Source organism: Lynx rufus, unplaced genomic scaffold (assembly GCF_022079265.1).
Source record: "Lynx rufus isolate CCGP_SWC_20201006 ecotype Redwood Valley unplaced genomic scaffold, mLynRuf1.p SCAF_8, whole genome shotgun sequence".
Lineage (NCBI taxonomy): Eukaryota > Metazoa > Chordata > Mammalia > Carnivora > Felidae > Lynx > Lynx rufus.
The window spans coordinates 124,178,639-124,200,274 of record NW_025814896.1 but is presented as its reverse complement, the minus strand read 5'-3'; positions in this window follow the sequence as shown (position 1 = coordinate 124,200,274).

Sequence of the window (21,636 nt, the reverse complement as noted above, 5' to 3'; positions counted from 1 at the left end):
TGCTTGAACTTTGGATTGCTTTCAAGATATATATACTTTTCACAATACACTTTTCAGCTGTTGCATTTTATTCATTTTGTGAATGTACATGTACAGTGCTTCATTTTTATATCTGACAGTTAATCATTTATTTCAGGACATACATTTGATTGTAAATATTTTAGCCTATGTATTGACTATGAAGTCAAAATATTGATAAATGGTACAGCTGGGAGATGACTTATCTAAGTGTTAAAAGTAGGGTTTGATTCCCAAAGGTGCTGATATACACAGGCAAATTCTTTTTTAATGAATTCAGGATTACTGGCAAATGAACATATGTTTGCATTTCAAAAAAATTATGTTTGCATTGCCCAGGAACTACACTTAGCACCAAGGAGTTAAAATCAGTAAATAATGTGTTATTACCTGTAAGCAGAATGCTTAGCTTTGGTAATAGAAATGCAAAGAGAGAGAGATTAATGATGCTATTGCTGTTTCATGACGTTAATATTGGATTTCCTTTGGTTCTTATTGTGCTAGAGGCATTTTACAAACACAGTGTCACAAAAACTTCTGTTCCCATCTCCTCTACCTCCTCAACTTTGATTCTTTGATTCTTTCGATGCCCCTATTTTTATCAATATTTATATTGGTAAAAATTCTCTTAATTGGTCTGTTTCCAAAGTCTAAAGTCATTGTCAACCCTTATTCCTACAATTCAACCAATAAAGTGTCAAGTTCAAATTTTAGCCTTTAGATATTTAAAAAACATATTAAAAAGCAAGGTTAGGAACTACTTCCATTGTACAGAATATATGTTTGGAGACATTACCCTTTTGATATAATAAGTTGAATAAAATTTACTGACCTGATATACCACCGAATATATAATATGATTTTGTGCATCTGAGTAACCTTATGAGATCACTATTATTCTCCATTTTAAAGAAGAGAAATTAAGGACAAAGTGAGGTTCAGTACTTTACCCGAGTTCACAAAGCTCATAGACAGTGAAGATGGGACTCAAATCCCAGTCTGTCTGACCCCAAGTACTGTCCAAAGCCTCAAAACTTTAGAAGATTATAAGCACATTTGGTTATACACAAGTTTGTAACAGTAACCCTCAAGCGTTTATTGCCTGCTAATCCTGAGAATATAATGTTATGAATAGCTGATCTGGTCTAGAAGGCACTTTCCTTTGTGGGTGGATCCCAGAGAAAGTCTGCTCACTGAGCAGGGTGCACTATTCTCTTCTCAGGGCCCCTTTTCCCTTGAAGTCTGGGCACACAGAGCCAACTCTAGCTCCTTCACCTTCTTTGCATGGCCTTCAATTCAACTTCAGTAGCACTTACAAGCTGAGAAAGGTGGCAGTGTGGTGGGGGAGGGAGAGGATTTGGAAGGCGTCTGGGAGGTGTTTCTGGGTTTTAAGCAGACCTTCCCCATTACTTCTTCCTGATTTGGGATTGCTATCCTTCAGGGTAGGAGAAGAGTAGCAGAGGCTGTGGTGACTTTAAGAGGTGGAGGAGGCTTTATAGACTGGATGGGCAGTAGATAGATCAGTAGAGAAGAGAAGGTAGCTTTGGTCTACAAGAAGTCCTGGGTCTAGGGGGAGAGGGGCATGGAGGGATAGGGTCTGCGGGTAGGGCTAGGGATGGGGACAGAACAAACATCTGAGAGCAGGGGAAATATGGAGGTCCAGTTAGAAATAGGTACCTCCTCTGGTGACCAGTGTTCCCCTGGAGGAACTTTCTACTTACCACCTACCACAGGTCCTTCCTGCAGACATAGCCACTTCCCAAATGATGCTTCAGATGTCTGCGTCTAAGATTGTCCCTCTAGGGGCACCTGGGTGGCTCAGTCGGTTGGGTGTCCAACTTCGGCTCAGGTCATGATCTCGCGGTCCGCGAGTTCGAGCCCCACGTCGGGCTCTGAACTGACATCTCAGAGCCTGGAGCCTGTTTCAGATTCTGTGTCTCCCTCTCTCTCTGACCTTCCCCCATTCATGCTCTGTCTCTCTCTGTCTCAAAAATGAATAAACATTAAAAAAAAATTTTTTTTAAGATTGTCCCTCTATAGAGGCTCCCAGACTGGCCTCTTTTATACTCAGTTACAAGTCAAGTCCCTTTTCTAGGCAGCTATTCTTGATGCACTAAGGGAGTAGGGGTCACCTCCTTCCAATAACACTGACCTATAGGCCACAATCCTGTGTTTATATAGATTTTGCCAAACAGAAAGCTCAGGAAATCAGAGATCTGTCTCTACAGTACATAACCATTAATTGGGCAAAAACACATCTCTCTTTTGCATTGATAAGGACTCATCTAGGCAAATACCATCACAGATCTAAAGTGTCTCTCAAAGACCAGGAAACAGTGCTGTAAACCAGTGCTAAACCATAATTCACTGTGTACAAAAATTGCCCAGTGATGGGTTCTTATATAGTAGGTCTAAGTTGGAACCTGAGATTCTGCATTTCTTCTAGCTGATGCAGACACCTAGGACAACAGTTAGTGTTGCATAGCTCTAACTGCTTTTGCACCAGAAGCTCCTAACACTTAATCTGACATGCCCATAGATACGTACACCAACTAGCTCTCAAAATGTATCACCATTACCATTGCCAGTGGCTGTTAGGTTTTCTCTGTCTAAAAGAGTCTGGACTAATGCTCTTTCAGTGAGCTAATTGATCTGGTCAAAGAGAGACTTCTAGAAGCTCTCACAGCCTCCGCCTCGCTCATCATGCCTGCTCCCCAAGGGCCCTGGGATGTCTTTCTTGCCACCTTCCCTGCTGGAGAGACAAGTATATTCATCATGTTCATAGCCTGATTGTGTTTCTACTGCCTGAGGCTGGGCTTTTGAATTTTTCAGCAGAAAAAAAAAATACACTGGAAAATAATTTTCCTGTTGGTGGGTTCTCTAAAGTTTATATGCAACTGTATGGGGCGCCTGGGTGGCGCAGTCGGTTGAGCGTCCGACTTCAGCCAGGTCACGATCTCGCGGTCCGTGAGTTCGAGCCCCGCGTCAGGCTCTGGGCTGATGGCTCAGAGCCTGGAGCCTGTTTCCGATTCTGTGTCTCCCTCTCTCTCTGCCCCTCCCCCGTTCATGCTCTGTCTCTCTCTGTCCCAAAAATAAATAAATGTTGAAAAAAAAATTTTTTTTTAAAAAAAAGTTTATATGCAACTGTAGATACTCCACACAGATAGCCAGGTAACAAAGAAAATGGGCTCTTTCCTTGCTGACCTCATTGCTGGCAAGTGATGGTGACCAGTGACCCACGTGGCCCTTCTCAAAGGGCTCCAGACTCTCTCTTTTGCCGTGATTAATTCTATGTTCTGAACTGAAATGACAATCATTTATTATTCTGTTTTACATATGCACCTCCAGGGAGTCCAGCTAAAAGCTCTAATTTTCTAGTTCAATTGTAATGCTGTTCTTTGAGAGGCATTGACTGCAGAGATGCTAAAAGGATGCCAGTTCAGTGAATTATTGAGTTTTAGATAGAATCATATGCTTATGTGGATTCAGGTGGTGCTCATTGAAACATGATGCAGACCTCCCTTTTCCCTTGGGCCTATATGTTCATAAGAGGAAGAAACAGTGAGTTTGGATAGGAGTGACCTGTTATAAAAATCAATGAGATTGGGCACCCTGACTATCTGCCTGCGGTGCCTGGCTGTCCTTAGATACAGCCAGAGTTGTCAGTCAATTCTGAGGGGTCCTTGGCTGCCTGTCTCCTTATTCTTCCCCAAGCTGGTGGCTGGTAGAAATGGAAATCAAGGCAGTTTTCTGCTGATTTAAATAATGTCATTCAAGATTCCTTCCATTAAAATGTTTTAACAACATTAAATCTCTTAATCTCCTACTTAAAATGATGAGGGAGATTTCAGAGCAGCAATTTGGAGGCCCTTTGAGTTTCTCAAATGTGCATAAAAGTACACTGTAACTGGCAAAGCCATCGGGTACCTGGACTCATTAGTTAGGTAAGATTAGAACTTTTCTACCTCACTCTAGCCCCTGGCTAGGCTTCACTTTTACTTCAGCCTTCAGAAATACGGAAACAGGTTCTAGAAATGTCTTTCAGGTGACGGATGAATGTTTAAGTGTGCCTCAGTTTGGGTTATTTATTCTTACAATGAATAAAATCATGAACTTTTGACTTCTAAGTAGGTGAGGGAAGCAGGAGAAAAACTGAAAAGAAACAAATGCAGAGCCTTAAGGAGAACAGGATGAGCAGGCAACTGGAGGAGAAAGGTCATAGATGAAGCCTGGGGCAAGAGCCCACAAGCCAGGAGTCAGGCTGTAGCCAGATCACAACCCAAGGCCCCTGGGGAGGGCAGGAAGAGATGGGAGCATGGCTAGTTTGCTCTGGTGATGGAAGGATTCATTTTGGCAGATAAAGACTCACCTCAGGGAAATAAGGGGTCTGGAGGAGGTCACAACAATCTACTATGTGCACTTGGATCCTTGGGGACATGTTGTGAGTTTTCAGAATTGGGCAATGGTGTTGCACCGTCTTCCTTACCCTTACTCTTTAGTGCTCCTGGGAAAGTAATGACAGAAATGGAGCAAGGCTTTTGTGGGTCAGGCCTGGCCTTGTGCTTGAAGAATGACCCAGATATAGTGTCCATGCAGCGATAGAGAGAATGTGGGTGCAACACTTAGCACAGTGTATCACCGTGGTTGGAAGTCAATAAACATTAGTTTCTGTAGCACATTTATCCATTCAGTATACATAAATCAGAAAGTTACCCCATGCTGGGAGCTGGGGTTACAAAGGAGAAAAGAAAGTGTATTCCCTGGGGGTGCCTGGGTGGCTCAGTTGGTTGAGCATCCGAATTCAGCTTAGGTCATGATCTCTTGGTTCGTGAGTTCAAGCCCCATGTCAGGCTCTGTGCTGACAGCTCAGAGCCAGGAGACTGCTTTGGATTCTGTGTCTCCCTCTCTCTCTCTGCCCCTCCCCAGCTCACTCTCTCTATGTCTCTCTCAAAAATAAATAAACATTTTTAAAAAAGTGTATTCCCTGTTCTTTGAGAGCTCAAAAAGTCATGTAACATTACTCCAGTGCCGTGAGATAAGTGATCAGCAGTAATGAACAGAAAACTGGGGAGTCATGGTAGAGGGAACTGCCTCAAAGGTCAGGGAAGGCTTAGGGGAGGTGACATCTGAGCTGTCTTATGAAGGATAAGTTGGTCTGTGTGATATGGGATGAGGAAAAGAAGAATATGGTTTTTGGAGGACATTCTGGGGTGCTGTGTCAGTATGGGGGATGCCTCAGGAAGTTGGAAGTTCTGATGAGTTTCAGGAATGGTCATTCATTAGGGTGGCTGAGGGGAATGTTTACAGAGGGAATGCTGGACGATAAAATGGAAAAACCAATTGAGAAGGCTATAGCTTGTAGCTTGTAAGGCTTGTAGCCTTAACAAGCTCCTTTGACTCTATCCTCCAATTAGTAGGAGGCCAGTGACACTTCATTAGGAAAGGTGCAATACAGCAGATGTCTCTGTGCCTCAGTTTTCTCAACAATGTGACTGGCAGAGGTACCCTAGTGACTTGTTTGTTATCTTATCTATGGTCTCAGCAGATCGCTCCTTGTGAACTTACACTTACCTATTAGGTGTCTGAAGAGAGAGATAGCCTTGCTTCTTCCTAGGGCAGAAGGCAGAGAACCACGTGCTACCTCATCATTACCTGTTGCTAAGCCATACCAACCACTAATGCAGCAGCTGGTTCTCAAATTAATCCTATACTCAAAATCAAATTTAGGAACCAAAATTTTTATTCATTTATTTTTTATATGCATAGTTAGAACTCTTTCTCTTTACTACTTAAACTCTACATCCAGATGTCCTATACCTTGCTTTACTATGGTCCCAACTCTGGCCCTTGATTGTGCTGGCTGCCCATCACTCTGAATCATTTGTGGCCTGGGGACCAGAATGAGATATTAGGTTAACTGTCGAGAATCAGTCCCTGCCCTGCTGCTTCCACAGACCAAAAGTCTGGGAACCAAACTGTAAAGATTATTCTTAGGACAGGCTTTCAGGAAGTTTAGTGATACTTTCTTGCAAAGCTCAAACCTGGGGCATATGATAAAATGTGGATTCAACCAGTGCCTATATTTGACTCAGACCAAAAAACAATTTTGGTGACTTAAGATTAAGTCTGTTGTTCTCTGGAATTTATATTCTCTCTACCTGTAAAATGAGATGGTGGGCCAAGGTGAACTTTAAGTCACCTTTTTCTCCCAAATTCTATTGCTTCCTGAAGCTCAATTTCAACTGAAGTGCCCAGAATAGGACCTCTCTACTGCAGTGGGTGTGCAACACCAAGGGGTGGCTGAAAGCAACAGAGTGCAACTACTGGAGGTACTGCCATGCTGATAGCTATTCAAAGGCTCAATGCCCTTGGAGGATGGTGCTGGGGGCCAGGGCACAGAGCGGCCTCAGCCATCACCAGGGCTTCATAGCCTAGATGAGTGCAGAGGAGAATGAATTGCAGCAACAGGGGAGCACATGCGCGGGTCACCTCAGAGAAGGGAAGCCAGGGATATCAGGGTCCAAGGGCAGAGGTTTGGCATACTCTGTGATTTGCCTGGCTCTTTTTCAGACAGAGGAAGGAAGAGAGAAAGAAGGAGAGGGAAAAAAAAGTTTGAATGATTGATATTAACAATGATGATGAGTCAAGATTCCAGCAGAAGGGGACTTCAGGCTGCAAAAATGCAGGGAGGATGTTGGTAGGATCAGAATTCCCAAAGAGAGTTAGAGAATCTTATTAGGGTTCTTTGCTTGAGTAGTTTCATATACTTTAAGCATTATACATCAAATAATACTGAAGATCTGCTAAGTTTTAGTTATTGTTCTAAGCATTTTATGTGTAAAAAGTAAGCCCTCACAACAGCTCTATGCAACATGATAAAGATACTGAAGAGAGGAAAGAATAGGTAACTTGGCCAAGGCCACACAGTTGGCAAGTGGGACAATCAGAATCCAACCCTATACAGTCTGGCTCCAGTACCTGTGCTCCTAACCATTGCATCATGAATACTGTATTATTCTGTCCTTTTGCGGCTGTAACAACTTACCACAAACTTAGATACTTAAGGAACACGAATTTATTATTTTGACTTTATGGAGGGCAGAAATCCAGAATGGGTTTAATAATAAAACTAGAATGAAGGAGAGTGCTTTCCTGAGTTCTGTAAGTCATTCTAGCAGATTATTGAACCTGGGGGAGTCACGAGAATTCCCTGGATTTTTAGCCCGTTGGTCTGAAGTGAGGGCAGTCTTGTTGCCTACTGTGCTCTTTAACTTGTGGCGTCTGTACTAACTCTGGGTGGTTAGTGCCAGAATTGAATTGCAGCCCACCCCGTGTCAGTTGGTGTTAGTGTCAGAATGGTCCCCATCCCAAAATCCTAAATTACATCTGCAAAGTCCTTTTGCCATGTAAGGTAACATATCCAACATATTCACAGGTTCTGGAGATTATGATATATATAGACCTGTTTGGGGGTCATTATTCTGCCCACCACACTACTTCAAAGCATATATACTTTGAGGACCTGCCATCCAGTAGGTTAGGTATAAAAGTCAGACACCACCAGCTCAGCAGGAAGCAGCAGAGATTTTTTGAAGCTGTCCATCTGAGCTGACAAACTCTGGAAGAGGAGTCAGGAAGCCTCAGCCCAGCTCCCCCAAAGACTTGCTTGGCTTGCTTCTGGCATGTCATCTGACGATTTTGGCCTCACTTTCTTCATCTAAAAATGAGGATAACAAAATTCTGTAGAAATTTAATGGGAAATGTATGAAAACATATTTGCAAATGGTTAAAAATGTATATTACATATTTGGAAATGGTTAAAGTGTGTATTTTTATTCCTTATATTCTGCCAAGTCATAAGTACAGAAGTTGGTTGGACCATTATCAGTCCCAGACATTTATTTAACAAATGCACTGGACCTTTACAAACATTAAGGAGACCTAATTATCATAACAACTCTGTTTCATACAACTACCCCCATTAAATAGGGGAAAATAGAGAGGTTAAATTGCTTGCCCAATGGTACAGGTCACACATTTGGTAAGTGGCAGAACTGAGACTCCAACCCAGGGAATCTGGTTGAGAGTGCAGTCCCTTAAACTTGCTCCATACTGTCCCTCTGGATGATGGGTGTAGCGAATGGAGTAGAGAGAGAATGTGGTCCTGCTCCACCAACCCCTGAACCACCATCTGGGAATCACCCAGAAGGATGTGTAGCATCAGGACACCTAACATGTCACACCAGGAGTCCAGAGTCTCCAACACTGATGATGGCCTGTCCTGGATACCACACATTGTATCACTTAGGTAGTTGTAACCTCAAATTCCTGGAGACTTTAACACTCACAGATTCACACACTAAACTTGATAGAGCAATTCCTTCTACCTGTCTGGGCATTCCCTGCTCCTTAGCTCCTCTCATAGGCATTCTGTAAGGTGATATACTAAGTGTCTCAGAGGATTCTGATACCCCATATTTTAATTATCCTTTTCTCCCCAGTACTTGAGATTCTGCTAATAGCGACAAAGAGACATAAAATGCTGGCAACTGTAGCTTAAAATTGAGTCTCAGTCGGTCCATTTACGAATTATTCAAACTCAGACACTCTGAGCTTTGGTTTCCTCGTGCTCAAATTAGGGTACCAGGTTGTTGAGAGGACTGGCAGAGGGGACATATTTACAGTTTCTTGCACAGAGTTTCTCCAGCTCTGTTGGAGATCACCAAATCTAACTCCTTATGTCTCTCTCCTGGCTTTGCTGCCCTCCACCTCCGGCTGGGCATTTATGCTTTTCCTTTCAGTGCTGCTAATTTACAAGGGTTGGCCCTACTAATCTTCATGTCTCTGGGGGACCATTTGCTTCTTAATTCTCTCCAGTCTAGCTTCTATCCTAGTTATTCCTTTAAAACCAAGCCTGTGTGATCACCTGTAACCTCCTAGTTGCTAAAGCTGATGGCTCTCCTTGGTAGGGACCCTGTTTGATCTTTCTGAAGCATTGGACACCTAACAACTTCAGTTGCTTATGGCTTATAATTCACCTACTTCTCAAGTGATTGCTTCCCTTGCCTTTGGCTTCCTTTTACATCTGCTGTGCTCTGCATGACTACCTCTTGTGTATCCCTTTGATGAGTCCCTTCCACTGGATTCTCTACCTCTGCTTGACTCCTGCATATGAATGTTTCCCAAAAGTCAGTCCTCAGTGCTACTCTTTTTTACATTCCCTTCATTCTTGCCCATAGCTTCCTCTTCACCCATATCCTATTGTAGGTTTGTGAGTCCACGACCAACTTTTTTATGCTGGGCACTACTCTTCTGATCTCTAGACCTATATTCCCAATAACCTAAACATTAGCAGCTCTACTCATGATCATATTGCTGAACATGCCTCATTCTCGATCAATTTGACTTTCTTTTGGCTAATGGCCACTCACCCCATCACCTCTCCAGCAAAACTCTTCTAACCTCTCCTTTCAACAACAACTCAGAAGAAATAGTTCCTTACTTTGAGTTTCCACAGTATCAAATATTGAGAGTAATTGTCAGGCTTAGTTATAGTCTATGGATCTGTTTCCCCTTTCCAGATAGGTAGCTTGCTGTAGGCAGAGACAGGGTGTTATCTTTCCCTGGGAGAAGCTGAGTAACTCCATAGCTCTCACCACTCATTGGGATACTCGCTAATTATTAATCTTTCTAATGCACATGCACATGTATGGTTCCACCAATGACTCTGTCCATTTATTAGAGATGCAGTCTATGTATTTTTGTATAACCAACAGTATTCATTTGTGATAGTAAATACAAAACAAATGCCTTAAAGCTATTTTTGTTTCCTTTACTGGACTTAAAAATTGTAACCCCTCCCCCCAATTTATATGTTCAAGTCCTAACCATCAATATTTCAGAATATGACTGTATTTAGAAGTAGGGCCTTTAAAGAGGTAATTAAGGTAAAAGGAGCCCATATGGATATGCTCTAGTCCAATATGACTGGTGTCCTTATATGAAGAGGAGATTAGGACACAGCCAACACACCGACTCAGAGGGCAACCATGTGAGGACAAGTGAGAAGCAAATTGTCTGCAAGCCAAAGAGAGAGGCCTTAGAAGAAACCAAACCTGCTAACACCTTGAACTTGAACTTTGAGCCTCCAGAAGTGTGAAAAAATAAATTTCTGTTCTTTAAGCTACCTCGTTGGTAGTATGTTACAACAGCACTAGAAAACTAATGTACTGTTTAACTGCTAGTGACCACATTTGTGGGTTGAGGAACAATATCTGACATGGAAAACAACACTTTTCTTTTAATTCTAGAGATGGGACAAAAATCAGACAATATGTTAAGTGGATAAGATGCTTGCCCACATAGTTTTAAGCTGGGGTGGAGGTGGGGGTAATTTGTCAGAGTTATTGGCACTAAAATCTAATGGCTCCTATATATTTCTTGATCTTATTCTTTTTTCTTTCTTTCTTTCTTTCTTTCTTTCTTTCTTTCTTTCTTTCTTTCTTTCTCTCATTCATTCATTCATTCCTATTTTTTTTTGTAAAAGTTGAGCATGGATTAGCAGTTTATCTTACAAGATAACTATTTTACTGTAAAATAAACTGTGATGTTTGGGCTGTGAAAGATTTGCAGCATGATAGTAAGGAATATGGGAATGCCATGTTCAATTTTTGCCCCAAGGTGGTGCATGTATAACAAAGCCCAGAGACTGAATCATCATTCGGACTTAACAAAGGAATTGTCCAGGTGTGTACAGCAAAGAATCTTTTGAGCTGCTCTTGCTGTTAACAATCTGGTTTCATATACCCAGATGATTAGATGTCATAGACATCAGAAGGAGGTCAATAAAATTCAAGCTTTAAACTTTGACAATAATTTGAGCTGAATAATAGTTGAATTTCAGAACTGAGTTGTCATGGTGAGAGCCATTGAAGAGGAATAATTATCTTATAACTCGGTTACTGCCCTGCTGAACTCATAGCAATATCCCTAACCCCATTTCCAACTCATCAAGCCCAGATCATATTAAATCATACTTAGGAATATTATTTTTATATTCTCTTATGTATATATTTGCATTCATAGCCACACACACACACACACACACACACATATTTTTTTAAATAAATATGCATTCAATGTAGCTAATGGAAAAATGGTACAGGTGGTTTAGTCAGCTATAAATTGCATATTCTGGGGAAAAAATACCAAAGTACCATTCAAGTATTCTCAGGAGCCAGGTTACCACAGTACAGAGATGTTAGCAGTAATTCTTTTTGCAGTTTAACATATATGAAAATCAAGCCATTTATTTCCATTACTTTTGTGACTAAAATTTCATGTCATTTGTCTTGGGTAATACCATACATTTTCCCCCTTATTAATCCATAACAACACTCTGGTGCATTTCGCTAATCAAATTTCACATGAATAATAATTTACAATCTAATAAATATGAGCTTCTTCCACATCTCATCAGATGTGGATGCAATTACTAAAAGATACTAAAATAATAAATATAAATTCAAACTAAGAGGAAGTTTAGATGTATAAAACATAGTGAGAAATAAATCAAATGGGTAACTTATTTTATTTTAAATACAGTTTAATCAGTTATTTGAGGAAAATCCCCAGGGTGTTTTCAATGAAGGTGGAGAAAAGAAATGACAATTCTTCCACCAAGACAAGAGATTTTTCAAGTGATGCCAATAAGTGAAGGGCAGAGGGAGGGAATGAAGATAATTATAACTATTCTATTTCTGATGGCAATGAAATGTGAGAGAAGAGAAAATTGAGAGTTAATGGAGAGGAGTCATTCACGTTCAAGACATGATGACATATCTCCCCCTCCCATATTCAAATAACGAATAGAATATATACAAATTATGAAAAGCCTTTTACTAGCATGGGAATCAAGGAAAAGGTGTCAATGACATGGCAGGAATTTAAGGAATTTTTGTGAATATAAACATGGCATCATACTAAAGAACACTAGACGTTGAGCATGTGGCTCCTCTCTGAGCACAGAAGCATCATGGAAGGAAGTAGATGAGATGCAGGCTGGAAGAACCTCATACTTTATCTTAGAGAGATAGCTATAAGGCAAGACAGTACAACTGCCTCCCACACCTTGTAACTTTCAGTGTATTTGGCACCAATGGCAATGGGATGGCTCTAGGTTTTGTCTCTACTATTATTGTCTAAACCCTGCAGAGGGCTAGAAGTGCCAGGTCTGTGCCTCCTGGGCAGCCTTCCACCATGTGGAGATATACTTCACGGGGAGTCAGAGCTCCTTCAGGCCCAGCTGTGTCACCTCTGTGTTGAGGCTGCTTGAGCTGCACTGGAAGATTATAATTTATTTTATATGTGATCTTCTTTCTTAATTTTTCTAGAGCATTGACGCACATTCTGACAGGCACCAACCCACTTCCTATTTGGCTAAAAACTGGTAATTGATGCACTAAATTCACTCTTTATGGAAAAGAGAAAATGGGGTGTGGGGAGGGAAGCAAGGCCTATCAACAAATACTACAAGTTTAGAAACAAAACAAAATGAAAAAACAGGTTACCCCTAAAAACCAGAGCAATAGCCTCCAAGTGAAATATGTTACTACAAGAAATGGAAAATGTGTATTTTCAACAAGACCAGAGTTCACTGCAAACATGATGACATTGAGGGAAAAAGTCATGAAGACCATGGAGGATTGGATGGAAATGAGAATCAGACTTGTCAAATTAAAAACACCAGTGGGACCACTGAATAGCAAATTGGACACTGTATCAAATCAAACTGGTGAGTTAGAAGAGCAAATGTGAGAAATTCTCCAGGAAATCAGAAGAAAAAGACACAGATGAAAATGAATAGGCTTAAATTTACATATAACACGGATCCCAGAGAGTATGAACAGGGAGAACAGAAACAATAAATGAAAATATGATTGAGGACAATGCCAAGGAAAATATCCGGTCTTAAAATTGTGAAAGAATGTTGTTTCAGTTAAACATCATAGAACAGATTCCAAATACAGATGTAACCTTATAGAATTTCCTAACTTCAGAATATTTAGATTGTCATGTATACATATATGTATATCTATCTATCTATCTATCTATCTATCTATATATATATTTATGATAAATCAATATAAAAACATTATAAAAATAGCAAGTATGATGTGGTCTTACAAATAATAGAGATATGTACACTTAGCGAATTAGAGGAAGATATGCTCTAACTTTTTCAGAGGAGCCCTCTCTAAGTGGTAAGAGGATGGTAAGGGGATTTTAATTTTATTCTATGTGCCTTTATTTTACATGTACATTAAATCCAGTAGAGTTATATTAAAGTGTTATATTAGTTTCAGGTGTAAAACATAGTGACTCAACAATTATATACATTACTCAGTACTCCTCATGGTAAGAGTACTATTAATCCCCTTTACCTGTTTCGCCCATCACCCACCCATGTCCCCTCTGGTTACCACCAGTTCATTCTTTATAGTTAGGAGTCTCTTTTGGTTTGTCTCTGTTTTTCTTTGTACATTTGTTTTGTTCTTAAATTGCACATATGTGTGAAATCATGGTATTTGTCTTCCTCTGTCTTATTTCACTTAGCATTATGCCCTCTAGATCCATCCTTGTTGTGCAAATGGCAAGATTTCATACTTTTTTATGACCAAGTAATATTCCATTGTATGTGTATGTCACTTCTTTATCTCTTCATCTATCAATGGACACGTATGTTGCTTCCATAATTTGGCTATTGTAAATAATGCTGCAGTAAACATAGGACTGCATATTTCTTTTCAAATTAGTGTTTTCATATTCTTTCACCAAATACCCAGTAGTGGAATTACTGGATCACATGGTAATTCTGCTTTTACTTATTTGAGGAATCTCCATACTGTTTTCCACAGTGGCTGTACCAGTTTGCATTTCCATCAATGTAAACCAGGGTTCTTTTTTCTTCACATCCTCACCAACACTTGTTTGTTATGTTTTTGATTTTAGCCATTCTGACAGGTGTGAGGTGATATCTCATTGTAGTTTTGATTTGTAATTTCCCTTATGATGAGTGATGTTGAGCATCTTTTCATGTGTCTGTTGGCCATCTGTACATCTTTGGGGAAATGTCTGTTCATGGTGTTGAATTGTAGAAGTTCTTTATATATTTTGGCTACTAACCCTTTATCAGATATGTAATTTGCAAATTCAGTAAAACCTTGGTTTGCGAGCATAGTTTGTTCCAGGAACATGCTTGTAATCCACAGCACTCGTATATCAAAGCAAATTTTCCCATAAGAAATAATGGAACCTCAGATCATTCGTTCCACAACCCCAAAATATTCATATAAGAATGATTACAATGCTATCATATAATACAAAATAGTAAAGAAAATGCAAAATATAAAGAAAAATAAACAAATTAACCTGCACTTACCTTTGAGAACCTTAGTGGCTGGTGTGAGGGAGACAAGAGAGAGGACAGTTATTGTGTAGGATTACTTTCACTATCACTAATGGAATCACTGCTATCTATTGTCTCAATGGAATCTTCTTTTTTATGCAATTTTAACAAGGAACCTATCCAATGACACTTGCTTTTGGCTCTTTTTGAGGCTTTCATGGAAATGTGACATTGCATTGTCATTAAACAGATTCATCACTGGCACTGCTACAGTATTATTTGGGTGGTGCTTTTCTATAGAATTTTGCACTGTTTCCCACATTTTATACATCTCCATAATCTCATTTGACTCCTTTTACTTCATCTAGACCCCTTATTTCTTCTTTCGTCTTTAATATTGTGCAGGTGGTCAACATAGACTTCTTAAAAAATCTTGCAATTTTGGCCACTCGCATACCTTGTTCATACCTCTTGATGATTTCCTTCTTAACTTCCACTATAGTCATCTTCTTGTTGCCTTTCTTTCAACCTTTTTATGCATGGGGGGCCATTGTATATGTTCACACTACATTCATTACAGTACAGTATTAATAAACTCTTGTCATATACTGTATTTAATGTGACTGGCACAGAGGCAGCAGAGGAAAGGGTCTGTATCTGCAGGCAGCCATATTGGAATGAAGCAAAGCATTCCTAAGCTTATTCTTGTATGGAAAAGCAAAGGACTGTCCATAAGTGCTTTGAAATGACAAAAAATCACTAGTACCAGTTGTGGATACCTTCCAATGTTCTGAAAAATCACTGATTTCTGACAAGCACCACAGCCTGAGACTGAGCATCTGAGCATGGGAGATGATCCCCCACAATCCTGCAGAGAGAGAGAGAGAGAGAGAGAGAGAGAGAGAGAGAACCATTGAATCACTTGTGATCATGTGATGTTTAGTTCATGTACTGCTCGTATTACAAGTATTGCTCGTTTATCAAGTTAAAATTTATTAGAAATGTTTTCTCATCTTGCAGAATACTCACAAGTTACTCGCAATCCAATGTTTTACTGTATCTTCTCCCATTCAGTAGGTTGTCTTTTAGTTTTGTTGATTGTTTTTATCTGTGCAGAAGCTTTTTATGTTGGTATAATTTTTATGTTGTCAGCACTTTGTTTTTGCTTTTGTTTCCCTTGCTTTAATAGACCTATGTAGAAAAATGTTACAGCAAATGTCAGAGAAATTACTGCCTATGCTCTCTTCTAGGATTTTTATGGTTTTAGGTTTCAAATTTAGGACTTTAATGCATTTGAGCTTATTTTTGTGTGGTGTAGAAAAGTATTTCGGTTTCATTCTTTTGCATGTAGCTGTCCAATTTTCCCAACACCATTTGTTGAAGAGACATCCTTTATCCCATTGGATAATCTCTCCTGCTTTGTTGAAGACTAGTTTGCCATATAATTGTGGGTTTTTTTATGGGCTCTCTATTCTGTTCCATTGTTCTATGTGTCTTTTTTTGTGCCATTACCATACTGTTTGGATTATTACAGATTTGTAGTATATCTTGAAATCTGGGATTATGATACCTCCGATTCTGTTCTTTTTTTTCAAGATTTCTGACTATTCAAGATCTTTTATTATTCCATACATATTTTAGGATTGTTTGTTCTAATTCTGTGAAAAATGCTGTTGGTATTTTGATAAGGAATGCATTAAATCTGTAGATTACTTTGGGTAGTATGGACATTTTAACAATATTTGTTCTCCAAATCCATGAGCATGGAATATCTTTCCATTTCTTTGCGTCATCTTTAGTTTCTTTCATCAGTGTTTTAAGTTTTCAGAGTACAGGTCTTTCAACGCATTGGTTAAGTTTATTTCTAAATATTTTATTATTTTTGGTCCAATTGTAAATGGGATTTAAAAAAATTTATCTTTCTGCTACTTCATTATTGGTTCATAGAAATGTACCAAGTTTCTGTATACTGATTCTGTATCCTGAAAATGGTATCTTGTTTTGATATGCATTGCTTTAATTGTGAGTAGATGTGAATATATTCTTTCATGTCGTTTTGGCCATTTTTCTTTCTCTTTCTATGAATATGTATATACCTTGCCCATTTATTTTTCTTTTGCTTACTTCATCAATTGTTATGAAACTCTTTACAGGTTAAAGAATTTCTCTTTCTTGTGGTATACATGAATTTGTTCAGTTCATTTTTTGATCCAGTTTTTTTTTTGCCATAGAGAAGTTATATATTTTTACATACTAATATTTATCAATATTTTCTCTCATGGCTTCTAAGTGTTATTATTCTGCTTAGAAATATTTTTATGACTCTGGACTATAATAATTTATATATACACATATGTGTATATATATATATATATACACACATACGTATACACACACACACATACATACACACATACACTTTCTTCTAGGACTTTCTTCTATTATTTATTGATTGATATAAAGAATTATATAGGAACTAAAAGCTTTTTTTTTCCCCAAAGCATTAGCCAGGTGCCCTAATGCAATTTTTCATGTATTAACTCCAATGTGGAAAACAGTGCCAAAATGTATTAATCATGACAACTTCATAATATTGTTTAATAAGTGATTGGACTTGAGTCCTTTCATGATTATACTTCTAGAATTTTCTGGGATAATATTTTATATTCATTCTTTCTGAAAATCTTTAGCATCATTTGCCATGTTACTAAAAAAAACCTCAGTATTTTAATATTGTCCATGTGAAAGTTGTATATTAGTTTTGGGGGAAATCTGTGTATATTTTTTAATATTAAGTTTTCTTGTGTTAGAATATGGCATGGAATGAAAGCTTAGTTCATGTTTCTTGGTAGTTTCATATTTTACTTCATTTTGATACTATGCATTTCTTAAGTTAATTTTAATCTATTTTATTTTGGGGGGTGGAATTATGAATTGAATCTTTTCTTCCATTATATCTTTTCACAGTTATAGTATATATAAGAAAACTTAATTTTAATATTGATTATATAAATTTGTTAAAAATTTTAATAAGTTTTATAAAGGCTGTCTTGAGTTTTGTAAAATAACAACCATTTGTCATCCACAAGATAGTGGAAACATTTCTTGATTTCAATCATACACCTTTATTGCTGCTTTTTCTTTCTCCTAATTGCATTGGCATGCCTTTGTTTAAAGCTAAGTGTGGAAATAGTGGACATTCTGATACTCTTTCTGACATTAATGATGACTTTTAGGGTTTCCATTAAGCATATAACTAGCTTTTAATTTTAGATACATATTCATTGTCTGAAGTGTCTATTTCTACTGTTAATGTCTTACCCCAGGCTATGAGTAAGATTTGGTACTAAATTTGAAGTCTCTTTATCTAGAGGCCAGTGGGTTTTCACAGAAATAGCCATTTTAAAGTGATATGTTCGGGGCGCCTGGGTGGCGCAGTCGGTTAAGCGTCCGACTTCAGCCAGGTCACGATCTCGCGGTCCGTGAGTTCGAGCCCCGCGTCAGGCTCTGGGCTGATGGCTCGGAGCCTGGAGCCTGTTTCCGATTCTGTGTCTCCCTCTCTCTCTGCCCCTCCCCCGTTCATGCTCTGTCTCTCTCTGTCCCAAAAATAAACGTTGAAAAAAAAAAAAAAATAAAGTGATATGTTCACCATATTTTAAATGGCTCATAACTATCGTCTTTGGGTCAAATCTGCCCTCCATTTCATAGTGTTCTTGCTCTGACTTCAGCAGTCCAGATGGCAGCAAATGCAGCAACACGTAAGAGTAAAAGCTAATGCAGCACTTTTTATTCCATGACTAGGAATGAAAACATTTTAGGGCCCAAGCTTGGGCATTATGCTGATAATGGAAGGGGATCCATCATGGAGTTTCTGCCAAGAATAGCCTTTCTTATACATTACCACCATCCTCCCTGCCAGCATCACAGCAACAATGGGTTGCTCCCATGAATAATTTCAAGGGTTACATACTTTTTGTAAAGCATATCCTGAGACTTTTCTCAAGTTTTGAGAGTAAAACTTTTAAAAATCTATAACTATATGTCCAGATTTAAAATACAGTTTCAGTTAAGAAGCCAAGCTTCTTGGTTATTATAATGATAAAATAGGCCAGCTTTTGTATCAGGTCATGGGTAAATTGAAAGTACACGAAATCCCCCCTGGATGCAATTATTTCTCATGTAGCCCTTTTAATAATGCCCACATTTTGTGCCAAATAAGCTGATCAATAGTAGCTCTGGGAGAAAATCCCATCAATGCCAGTATGTCCTGCATGATTCTTAAGAACAAATTAAAACTAAAAAAGAAAAAAAAAAAGTGTACTAAAGTGATCTTCTTCCCAGCTCCTGGGAGTAGGCACTGAGGAGAGATGAGTAGGGAGTTGAAATTTAATCATGGCCCTCCAGGGAAAAACAAACCATATGGAGACAGTGAAATTCATCATGGAGAAGGATCAAAGTAGACCCTTTTGCAGCCCCTCCATCATCTGGATTGTACAGGAGTGAGCAGTGTGGTCACTGGTCAAATAAGACACCTGTCTCTTCTCCCCTGTCTCCTGGGTCCATTCTCCACAACCCTACTGTGGGGGTGCTGGCCTCTCAGCACCTTCACCTTATGGTTACTAGCTGCCAGAGCTCAATGCAACAGCCCTCTTACATGCAAGAAGTAAGGGAAGGGTACTTACCCTTCCAGGGTAAGGGACCTGCAGCAAGTCAGTGCATCCAAGGGAAGTTGTCTAGGGGGGATATCATGGTTAAACAGTATCAGGACTTCATGGCAGCCCATTAAACATAGGGCTAAGTTGAGATACCCCAGGTGACTCCCAAGAGCTGGGAGCTAAGCACCATGGGATTGTGGCATGACCCAAAGCTACATAAAACAGTTGCAATAGTTAGGTAATCCAGATGCCATCATCCCCCAGTTTGTGTCTTAAGAACAGCATTTTTCAAACAAAATATAACCACTACCTCTTAATGAGAAAGGAAGATTTCTCTGAAGGGGCCAAAGATTGGGGGTTCTCTCTCAGTCTTTCCCTGAGATCCCTTCCTCGCAAGGATTTATATGTGGTAAGCACATAATATCATTTGTTCAATAAACTAATGAACTTTCCAATAACTTGTTACAGATTTTATGAACATGTTAAGACATCAACAAACATTTATTAAACTCCAATCGAGTTTACTACTGTGTTTTATGGATATACAAAAGAGTATTTGATATAGGTAGTATCTTTATGAGTTTTAGTTTAGTTTGAAATAATAATTATCATAACCCAAAGAATAGGTACTAACTCAGTTAACTTTTCCCATTGACACTGTCATTCCACTTATACAAGGAGGTTCAGAGGGGTGAGGGTTTGCTGCAGCCCCTCACCTGGAAGTAGCAGTGCTTAGGGTTGAAGACTTTGTTTAATTATGTGTTCTGCATTGCCAACATGTGCGGCAACATGTGCTGGGTGGAAATGGTTTTGCTGGAGGGGAGCTATCAAGAGAAGGGCAAGAGAGGCAACGCAGCCTCCTCTGGGACCCTACACAGCACACCGCCCACAACATGCTGCTGATTGGCTTTCAGATATAGTTTCTACCCTGTCAGAATTAGTCTCATGCTAATATTATTAAATATTAAAAATCATTGCTTCTCATTCCATTTCTACCCCAGCCTCAGTTTTATGGGATGAGGGCCTCTTATTTGTAACACTTTTCCTAATACTGGGAACTTTACAGATGCTCAATCAATGTTCATTGAATGAATCAAGAAATCAGTGAACCTGTACAGTATATACCTATACTGTAGTTATAACCACCTAAACAGACATATAAATGTGCAGGCATGTATACGTACAGCTCAGTTTTACTATAAGAAAAAGGGGAATCTGTAAACATTGTTAGTGGACAGATAAGAGTGATAACTCACTGGGGTGCCTGGGTGGCTTAGTCGGTCAAGCATCCGACTCTTAATTTCATCAGCTCCAGTCATGATCTCACAGTTCATGAGTTCAAGCCCTGAATCTGGCTCTGAGCTGATGGTGCAGAGCCTGCTTGGGATTCTCTCTCTCTCCCTTTCTCTCTGCCCCTCCCCTGCTTGCTCACTTGCTGTTACTCTCTCTCTCTCAAGAATATAATAAATAAAAACTTAAAAAAAAGAGCAATGACTTATTGATATAGAATAGAGGAAGGCCCCTGGTTCTTCTCCATTGGATCTCAGCCTTAGCTACAAGGACAATCCTCTTGGGAGTCTTTAAGAATACTGATACCTGGGTCCTAGTTGACACCAAATGAATCAAAATTAATCTGGAATTAGGCTCCAGGAATTTATATTTTAAAGAAACATTGTAGGCAACTCTACTTTGAGACAGGGTTGATAACCTCTACTTATCTGCTGAAAGTCTCAATATTATGACTGAAAAAAAAATCATATTTTTGTGTAACTAATGAGATGAGAATTTTAATCCTTAAATTAACTTTGGATATTAAAAGTTTGACATATACACTCTGTATTTTAATTTTATGCTAAAAGCAAGATCTTTTTAAGGTCAAAAGTAAGAAGACTTGTCCTCTCTGACTTAAGGTTCAGGAAGTAGACCCCAGCAGGTTTGTGGGTAGATGGGCTTGGCTTTTCATCTTCATCTGCCTGTTGACTATGGTGTTCAGAGGTTTGGGACCAGTTGGCTGAACCTCTTAAGTTTAACTCTCTATCACTTCATATGCCAAACACCACAGACATCTTTTAGGAGCCTATGGCTTCTTCTCTGTCCCCTTGGTCATCTCACTGTCTTCTACCTGAAGTGGTATCCTGAGCAAGGACCCTCACTCTCTACTCCATGTTGCTTTTGTGGGTGATCTTGCCACAACTTTGGCTTCAGTGGCCATCAGTTGCCAAAGCCTCCTTGTCTTAGTTTCTTAGGGCTTCTGTCATAAAGTGCCACAAAGAAGGTGGCTTAAAACTATAGGAATGTATTCTCTCACAGTTCTAGAGACTAAAAGTCTTAAATTAAGATGTCTCTCATGTTATACTGTCTCTTCTAGCCTGTAGCAGAGGACATTGTTTTCCTCTTTCAGCCTTGGAGGACTCAGGCATTATTTGGCTTGTAGCTGCTGTATTTTAACCTCAGATGCCCTGCCTTATTGTGTCTGTGTCACTCTCGTCCCTCTTATTAGGACATAGTCACATATATTGGACTAGAAGGCCACCCTACTTCACCATAATCTCAACA